The 10,510-nt window shown below is 36.3% G+C and overlaps 1 long non-coding RNA gene across 1 annotated transcript; it reads right to left on the reverse strand.

Moving 5' to 3' along the window:
- Positions 1 to 3,439: 3,439 nt before the first annotated feature.
- On the reverse strand, positions 3,440 to 9,566 carry LOC113490157. Its single transcript, XR_003400166.1, has 3 exons — positions 9,423 to 9,566; positions 5,926 to 6,050; positions 3,440 to 5,496 (listed from the first exon to the last, which is right to left on the reverse strand). It is a non-coding gene; the product is annotated as an uncharacterized LOC113490157 (long non-coding RNA).
- Between the last annotated feature and the right edge of the window lie 944 nt (positions 9,567 to 10,510).

Genomic DNA, 10,510 nt, shown 5'->3' on the forward strand with positions numbered 1-10,510 from the left:
AAAGTACATGTTTGAAAGTTTTTGTAACTGATCATCCTTGAACCAAGTTTAGCATCAGCAAGAATCTAGGAGTACTCATAATCTACACATAAGCCAATGTTCACCTGAAGAACGCAGTGGCAGGACTACCCATAAGTAATGATTTTCTTTTGCATTCTCTAGTTAGGACTCATCTTTGTCTGGTTTTGACCAGTTCATTCCTTCCTAGCCAGGCTGGTAGCCATAATGTACAACAAGTACAACAAGTAAAGTGAAGCATTGCGTATCTGCTGCCAGCATTTACGTCCTCCTCTGATGGTTTACAGAAATTCTGTGTAGAGCTGAAGGGAAACAAAATTGAACCTTGTGCAGTGTAAATTTATGTTAGACACCAACTCACGGATGTGCTGTTTTGCATACAAGCAAATATATGATCAATAGGTGTAAAATACTGCAGAAAGATCTAGCACAATGAAAAGAAATTTAGTGGAGCAAGAGTGCAGTGTCCATGGTCAAAACAATGTTTATCAATGTTGACTTCAGATCTTGCTCTGAAACTGAATAGTTTAAGATTGAAAATGAAACCAGGCCTTTGGCTGTCTCCTGCACAGGTATATTTGGGAATGAAAGGTTTGATTCAGCATAGAATCTGTTCCAAATGTGTCACATGTAATGTGGCTGGCCAGGGGGAATGTGCACAATGGAGTGGTTCGCTTGCTTGTTTGTTTAATGTTGATTCAATTAATGACAAAGGAAAAAGTGGCTTCTTTAAATGACATGTCTGTTTCAATGGCATACTTCATAAGACAAAGGAAGCAGGGGAAAACCTTTTTAATTTTGGTTTTAGTTTTTTGTGGTTGGTTTGTTGTTTGGTGGTTTGTTGTTTTTTTTTTGAATGGGAAAAAATGTAAATGTATTATGGCTTCTACAGCTTGCAAGGAACAAACTGACATAATTGTCATTTGAATAATATTTTCATTATCCCTTTGACTCCTTAAAACTGATTTTTCTTTTTCTGTAATTTTGAAGAAATTTGGTAGTTCTTGACATTATTTTCTTTTATTTCTTGATAATTTGCTATTACTATATTTTATTATCATCACAATTAAAAAGAAACACTGAGTATGGCAGTCCAAAAATATCTATAATGTACAATAATTATCTAATCTCTCTTAATGATATCCTACCAAAGTTTTCTAACATAATACTTCTTTTTTTCTCCTAAAGACAAAGGTTTTAAAATTATTTTGACACATACAAAGTCAAGAGGCATAGCACTTGCACCTTCTAGCAAACCTTTAGGAGTACAGAAAATATGATATTGTATCATATCATAGGCAATATTTACTCTCCAACAATGGTAAATACTGTACTCCTTTCGTGGAAATAAACTAAAATCTTAACAGTTCACAGACTTCCAGGGAGGTGGTGGAGTCCCAATCCCTGGAGGTGTTTAAGAGTCAGGTTGACATAGTGCTGAGGGATATGGTGTAGTTGAGAACTGTCAGTGTGACGTTAATGGTTGGACTGGATGATCTTCAAGATCTTTTCCAACCTAGACAATTCTGTGATTCTTCAGGAGCTAAAAAATTACTTTTAGGATCTTTTTCAAAAGTTACAATCATCCTTCAAAAAAAAAAAAAAATACTTCTGTGGATTCCCAGCACTTTGAGTCTGGTCAGAGTACTGTCACTGCACAGGGTAGAAGGTATCTGTATAACCTATGCAAGTTCTAAAATGAAAAAGACTTCCCAGAACAATTAAGAAGCTTTCCACCCCATCAGCATTCTCTCTCTCTCTCTCATCTCATCTCATCAGAGTATCATAGAATCATCGAATCACAGAATCATATAATGATTTGGGTTGGAAGGGACCTTAAAGATCATCTAGATTCAACCCCCTGCCATGGGCAGGGACACCTTCCACTAGCCCAGGTTGCTCAAAGCCCCGTCCAGCCTGACCTTGAACACTGCCAGGGAGGGGGCAGCTACAGCTTCTCTGGGCAACCTGTTCCAGTGCATCACTACCCTCATAGTGAGGAGTTTCTTCCTCACATCTTAACTTGATCTACTCTCTTTCATTTTAAAACCATTAGTCCTCATCCTACCACTACACTCCCTGATCAAGAGTCCCTCCCCATCTTTCCTGTGGGTCCCCTTTAAGTACTGGAAGGCTGCTATAAGGTCTCCCTGGAGCCTTCTCTTCTCTGGGCTGAATAACCCCAACTGTCTCAGCTTGTCTCATAAGGGAGATGCTCTAGCCCCTCCTCGATCATCTCTGTGGCCTCCTCTAGACCCAGTCAAGCAGGTCTGTGTACTTCTCATGTTGGGGGCCCCAGAGGTGGACACAGTACTGCACGTGGAGTCTAATGAGAGCAGAGTACAGGGGAGAGCCCCCTCCCACGACCTGCTGGCCACACTTCCCTTGATGTACCCAGGATACAGTTGGCTTTCTGGGCTGCAAGAGCACACTGTTGGCTCACAGTCAATTTTCCATCCACTACTACTCCCTAGTCCTTCTCCGCAGGGCTGCTCTCAATCCTCTCTTCACCCAGACTGTATTTGTGCTTGGGATTGCCTTGACCCATGTGCAAGACCTTGCACTTGGTCTTGTTCAACTTCATGAGGTTTTCATGGGCTCACCTCTCAACCGTGTCAAGGGTCCCTCTGAATGGCAGTCATTGCAATGTTCTGGGCAGAGTTATGAGCAAACGTTATACAAAACATGATGTAATACAGTACCAAGTAAGGCTTCAAGGGATTCTTTATTGCTTGTAAGGCTCTTTCTGAATTTTATCTATTTTTTCTCTTGTGTTTTGTGTCTATCAATACTTATCCTCCCACTTTACTCTCTATCCTGTTGTTCTTGTAAACAAGTAATTTTAACACTAAAACTTCAGTATTATGCATCATATAGAGTAATATGATTCTCTGTCCCACTCTAATTTTGTGTGGCTAAAATGAGACTGATTACAAATCAGCAAAGTTTTGGAAAGGTAACAGAAGTATGAACACTATAATAATTGTACTTTGTTGTGGTAACAAGGCAGTTATCTTTGTACTGTTCTGTTTCCATAAAGATCTCTAATCTTGGGTTATAAACACTAATTTGTGAATGGAGGGTTTTAAGCTTATCTTTCATTTCTTAGTTATATTGTACTGAAAATTCAGTCCTGTTAGTCTGTCCCCCTGCTGTTCTTTCATGAATATTTTCCAGATGTTTCTGTTTCTGCATTTTGTCTGTTGGTTGAAATTACTATTCATACTCCTGTCACTGGACTTAATACCCCTTTGGACAGTCATTCCTTGCTCACTTGCCAAAAAAGTTAATGTATTTTGACACATAAGCTATCTCCCTGCAATGCACTGGCAACCCACCATGGGCCTAGAGAATTGGCATCTTGTTCTTCGTGGCTGGCATTAAAAGCAAAAAGAGAGACACTTGCAGCATTTTTGCTGGGGTTTTTTGGGTTTTTGTTTTTCTTTTGTAGCAGCAGCAGTAGTCCTGAATTTGTTCATTTCATTTGAGTCTTGCAATAATTGTAGGTGTTAGGAGACTTACTATTCATTTTCTTACATTTCCCATTATAAATAGTAAAGTAGCCTTCCTTTAGAAATAACTAATTTCTTTCATTTCATGTGAATGTTTTCTCTCTGCAGAAAGAAAGGATGCATCTCAAGACTGGGCACATTTCACCTGGGAAAGTTCTGAGTAAGGGCAAATCGGTAACATAAATATTGTTAGCATAATTTGTGCATATTATAGTGCAGTGTAGCTCTAGCCTATCTAACTGCTTTTTGCCACGTGTCTCCAACTCTGTTGGATACATTTTGCATGAGAGGTGCTATGCAAAATACTGCGTTGCAGACATCTCACAATAATAGAATGGAGTGCAGGACAGGCTGTTAAACTTGCCCATGCAGCAGAACAAACTTCTTACGCAGAGTTAGCTCTCTGCTATCACAGCTTGACTGTTGCCAGTACCCAAAATAATTCATTTAAAGCTAGCTCTGGCATCTTTATGCTACACTGTGTCCTACTGGGCTTTAAATTTTCCTATTCTTAGGATTTAAGCTGAAGATACCAGCAGAGAACATTTGCAGTTTGTCAGGTGCAACTGGTCATCCTGGAAATCTGATATTTAATATTAGCTCCTTCACCTTGCTTATTTGTGTTCAAGCTGTGCATTTATCCACCTATAAGCCAGCTATACTGGAGGTACCAAGATATTTAGTACTTGAAACACTTGAGCATTGCCTGCTTTTATGCTAGAGCGACACACAGCAACATTAGCATGGGGTGGTATACATGCCAAGAACTTGAATTTATACCAGCATTTGTTAGTTTCAAGTATACCTTATGAGAACTTTCCTTTGCATATCTACTCACAAATACGAGTTTTTCAGCATTTTTATATCACTGTATATAGAAATTACTCAGTCACAGTCATATGTTATCACAATGAATATAAAGAAAAAAATTTTGGAACTAAAGCAGGAAATGTTTATTATCTAATTTATGTCTCTCATACAAATATTTATATATCCTATATAAGTTACCCACAATGTATAAAACAAAAGGAATATTCAAAATAATTCCACTTCCCATATTAGGTCAGCCAACATGGGAAGATTTTCTTAATATCCAAACTGTAGCTAAATAAGCAACCTGACAGAGATTCTAATTCAGAAAACCACATAACCACATATTAATCTTAAGCATTTACATCAGCACTTTGAGATCAAGACCTGCTAAATGCCTGCCACATATAGGGGGTTGAGCTGAGGACATTTTTTTCCTCTTGGGATTGGCCTCTGAACTGGAAAGAAAAATTAACTGCATGAATTAAAGTGATGCTAATAGATTTATATGAGAAAGAGCTTTTTTTAATGAAAGGAGAGCACCTATAGTCACTTCTACTCTTGGAGCCTGTTTTTGTTATCTGACGTAACTATCTTGTTTGCTTCGCATTGGCCTGTAAATGGATCATGCCAAAAATAGGGGAAAGCAATCTGTAGGCTCTTTTATTCTCTTTAAATATCTAACATTAAAAAAAAAAAAGAAATCTCCTTTCTAGTATATTTATTTTCAAAAGCCTGATTCTATTCTCATCTGCTTCAAAAACTAGGCCAACAATGGGCACTTTGAATATCCCTGGCCTTACTGTTTGGACAGTGTTTAAGCATATTTTTTCCAACTACCTGAAAATAAGTGTATTTTGGGACATCAATTTTAATGCCAATTATGCTGAAACCAATTTTAGTTTTCACCATCAAAATAAGAGGTAACCAACTGCATACATCTCTCAGTATTTGCAGTATATGCAATGTGAATAGGTTGCACTTGCTCACAACGGGTTTTTTTAGTGATTTTTTTAGTAATACTTTACAAACATATGAAAAAAAATTAAAAGACTGATTTTGTATATAGCCCTGGAATATTGTCATGTCGTAGGTGCATATTCCATGAAGGAAAAGACTGTTTCGGCATCAGGTCATTCTATAAATTCCTTTGGTCCTGAAAGAAAGAAAGAAAGAGAGAACAAATGTATAAAAGTTGGAAGAAACTAAAAAGACACTTTAGAATAGAAGCCCTTAAGCATCCTTAAAGGCAGTTGTTGCTATGAGCTACAGCTAAAGCTGAGGAGCACAGACGTAGACTCAATGTGCATGGGAGATTAATCTAAAATGGAACCCCAGATATGAATACCTCAAAAGCCACAAGAAAGACAAAACATTGACACCTAAACATTTCTCAGTTCAGTGAAAATTTGAAAGAAATATGTCTTTTTTTTTTTTTTTCAGTTCAAAACCACATAATACAGCCACTTCAAAATGGTAAGTCCGAACAAACTTTTTCTTTTAAGCCTGTCATTGTTTTGCAGGTACTAATTTATTGTAACATACTAATAAATTACCAAATGTTTAAGCAAAGGTTACAGATTACCCCCTGTCAGTGTGTTTCATCCTTCTTGTGAAGTCCAGGATGTTAGACCCTCTAAATTTTTCAAAATTTTTCTGTTTCTTATTGCTGTCATTCTTTGTATTCCAGATTCCATTTTCAGTCATAACCTGTGTTGAAATGAAAACATTTTTAATGCTTCCCTTAATTTTACCTTTTTCAGAAGAGGATTACTGATATGTATGTGCTTTTTTTTTTTTAATCCATCCCATAGCGAAGGATTGATTTTTTAAAATCATGTAAATAGGTAGTTCATCAAAATGGACTGAATCAAAAGCTATAATTTTCTAAATAAACACTAGCTCAGAAATAATAGTTACCTTTTATGCGTACAAAGAAAAAAAATGGTTGTTTTCTGAATATTTGTTTTCTGAGTTTTTCTTTATTCTAGTGAAACAACATTACAAATTTTAAAAATCAGACAGCCTCCATGAGACGAAAACAATGTTTAGCTGGAAGGTCACCATCCATTTACAGTGGAAAACCTCTGGTTATAACCTCACTTTTTAAACAACAGCATGAGAGCAATACACATTCAGAGAATCATCTTATTCCCAACCTCTAGTGCCTGGTGCCTCAGAGGGTGTCAGTAGGAGGATGTGAAGCAGTGATCGGTAGGTACGTCTTCTGCCTTCTACTTCTTTCCTAGAGCATTTTGTTTTGCCCCTATATTCCTGTCAACTCTCATCTTCCTGTCCCCTTTGCTAAAGCCCATTCTTGCTCTTGGGTTGCCTCAAAACAGTTTAGGAGTGCCTGGCCCTGCCAAGGAAGGAGAATGTGGATGCAAATGTCAGAAGGTCATTGCCTCTCGGCAGCTTTTTCTTCAGGAGGACAGTCTTTCACTGCTGCATCCTCACTTCATCAACATTTCAATATGCTGCAGTTTTTCCAGACCAAATATCAGGTTATTTGGGCATGAGTACTGCTTAGTTTCTTCTCTGTCTGAGTTTTACGACCTAAACTATCATTTTTAGGTTTGTGGTGGTCTAGGGTTAATGCAACTCAGACCAGCAATTATATACTTACAGCCAGTCTTTTCAGTTGCTGACCATTTTAGGTAAAGGTTGGGAGAGGTGGGTGAGGGGGTGGTGTTGGTGTGAGGATTCTCACCTAGTATCCATTCTTGTTCAAAGATGTATTTAAGTGAGACATTTTTACACTGATCCAGTGATTGACACTATAACTAAAGCAGGGATAAGTCACTATACAACTTCTGCCATCAGGGCAGGGAATAATATATGTAATGAAATGAGGCTTCAATAACATTTTTGCTTAAAAAAATCAAAGCATTTTTAAGAAAAAAAAATCAACAATGTAAATTTTATAATAAATTTGCAGTATTACAGAAAACGTTTTAAAATGACATAAAGTATTTACAGGAGGTGAGATTCCTTCCTTACAGGAGGTGAGAATCCTAGAGATTGCTTTTCATCTCACAAGATAGAGAAAATAATCAGGTGTGGGTTTTCATTTTGATTTTTCCGAGTTTGTGGTTATCCTGTCATGCATAATGCATTACACTCTTAGCTTCTAAAACTAAATTGGCATAATTAAAGATTTTCAATTACTGAATATTGTTTCTGATTGTGTCAGGATTTTCTAGGGCTGCTTTTAAAACAATTTTACTAGTTTGGAAAAAAATACACAGTACCTGAATTAAATAATATCCAGTGAAAACAGTTTGAAATTTCATGATAGTTACAAGGCTTTATAGGATATAAACACAGTATAGTGTATGTGCATGCTTTCAGATTGCAGGCATAAAGAAATGGGAAAGAATTTAGAAAGTGAGTCTAAAGTGAAGAATGTATGGGAGAAGTTCAGATTCCCAAGTCTGACAATAATTCTGTGCAGAAGTCATAAAATGAAAAATCAGAAAGTCTTTCTCATGACTTACATAAAGTTAGGAATGTCTGGCAATGAGACAGGGAAGATGAAGAAAACTGTGACCAACCTTGCTCCTATTGAATCTAAGGAATAAATTTGGCTATAGGATGCATCTGGCTTCCTTTCAGGCCAACACAAATTAGCCATTGATATCCAGAGGAATGAAATGAGGCCTACAGACACAGATTGTTTTGACTGTTTTTTCTATTCAGTAATTTTTAATGAAGCAACTAAATTAGGCATAGCTTGCTACAGCTCTAATGAATATACTGAAAATTATTAAAATGATAAAACTATGTGACCTTAAATATTGTCTTAGAATATTTGTCATCCAAAGAGCCTTGGGAAAGATGCTAATGCAAGTACTCTGAAAGGCATTTTCGCATTGTTGTTTGTAGTGAAAATATATTAACAATTTTTTTTTTCTATATTTGTTTACATTTTGAAGCAAAACACCTTATTGATTGTATTTTAACTCTTTCACCTGGATTTTTCTCAACATTTCCTCTGAAGCACTCAAATGAAAAATCCCATTAAAGGCTCTTTGAAACCTAGGCTAACTGCCATCTTGCAAGAGTAGTGGGCTGAATTGTATCACTCAGTTTATTTAACTACTAAAGCTGTGTTCAGTTTTTAAATATACTATGAATTCCTGTATGACCTCAGATCAGGTGGCTTTCCCAGGTGTTCTACACCTGCTTCAACATATAACAGTTTCAAGCAGCCACACATTTTGGAATAAGGTATTTATAATTTGCCTGGTGCTCACTGGAGTCCACATATGTTTACTATATGTATCATTTTATTGTCACCATTACTACTGCTTAGCAGACAATATTGCATCCTAAGTATTAGAACAATACTTAGGATGCAAATTTAACAATTTGTTCCAGATAGTGAAGAAGTTAGCTCAGACATCATTATACATAGACTATATTGGACCAAGATGGATGAATAATTAAAAGCCTACATGAACTTTTGAAAATAGATTAATAAAAATTGCCACTCCATACAATAGAGGGAAAAATAAATGAAATCCAGGGCCCAAATTACCTGTGTTTTTTAGACTAAAAAAACTTTGTAAACAAAATCAAAATCAAATTAAGAATAGTGGCATTTCAGTTTCTCCTCCTTCTCAAAAGCACTACATAAATTCCAAATAAATTTTTGCCAGTACTTAGTGCAACAGTGTAAGGTATTCTGAAGGCACTGCTTAGCAGCAGAAAGCTTGTTATTTACCTGTAAAAGCTTTGACTAGTGTTAAGATGCAGCTTTACAACAATTAAATCTAAAAATCATATTGGCATAGCCAAGAACAACAAGACTCGGAATATGAAAAAAAGAGTCATTGCCTCTCCTCAAATTCACCTAGCTTCTGCTCCTGAAAAAAAAAAAAAAAAAAAAAAAAAAAAAAAGTGTCTTGGCTGTAATACACCAAGTACAAAGTAGATGGAATCTCTCCTCTTTCTTCCAGTTGCTGTTCTAAAGCCACAAGCACTAGCCAGGAGCTAATTAATTCTTCACTGTAAATTGTACCCATTAGAAAAATGAGATGAAGACCCCATGCTTTCTAAGAGTTATTTTATTGCAATTACCTCAGAAACTTCTGAGCATGATGAACAGGTTGAAGAGATGGCTGATGGGAAAATCCACAGGGAAGAGTCACAAAGACTGTTGTCTGCTGCCCACCACATCTGCTGAAATCTCAGTTATAAAGAAAATATGCCACTGTAAATTCCTGATCTTCTGAAGTGAAAAGATGGATAGCATGTAAATTATATTGTAAGATATGGTGATATAAGTGCAGTAAAAAATAAGCAATTGTTAAGAGTTTGTGAATAGGATCCTAAGAAATTGCCCTAAATGAGTATCCTAAATGAGTATTTACAACTTTGCATGCAGTATATAAATTTCATAAATGCAATGGTCAAGAATATGAAAACCAACTAATACCTTGGGAATTCAGTATGAACTTTTTAACTGACTCTGTCTTCACCACCGTGAATGAATATAAAGTTCACCATGATCAGGTAAATCTAAATATTTTCAGTATTGGCAGAGCAGATTCTTCATCTCTTTCTCAGTTTCAGTTTAAACAGGTATTTTGAAAGAGACTAACCACAAGAACTGCTTCCTGTAAACCTCTCAGCTTGTTCCCAGGAGTAAAGCTCTGCCAGTTTCCACTTAGAGTGGAAACTTAATTGTGACTCTCTCCTATATTGATACTTAACTTTTTCAGACCAAAAGAGATCAAGATACCTACGATCTCTTGCATAACAGACCTAATAGAACTTCATCTGATAATTCATGTAGTAAAGAATAAATCTACTTTGTCAGGTCCGTATTTAACTTACAAGTATCTCCCTTCGAGATATATCCCATTTTGATTTTTGAGGTCGATAAGAATAATTTTGTATGGATACACTTCAGTTAAATCAGGGTTTTCGTTTCAGGCTTGGAGTTAGGAACTCTGATCCCTAGTACCAGGGACTTGATTCTAAGGGGACCCACTGAGATGTATTATCATTGCGTTCCATGATTTACCGTACAGATAAAAGCAAACCAAAGCAAAAACAAACAAGCAAAGAAAAACAAAACAACATCGCGAAGATTCCGCAGTCACTTTTTTTTTTTTTTTTTTTTTTTTTTTTTTTTTTTTTTTTTTTTTTTTTTTTTTTTTTTT

Source organism: Athene cunicularia (genome assembly GCF_003259725.1).
Source record: "Athene cunicularia isolate RWA chromosome Z unlocalized genomic scaffold, athCun1 chrZ_part2, whole genome shotgun sequence".
Lineage (NCBI taxonomy): Eukaryota > Metazoa > Chordata > Aves > Strigiformes > Strigidae > Athene > Athene cunicularia.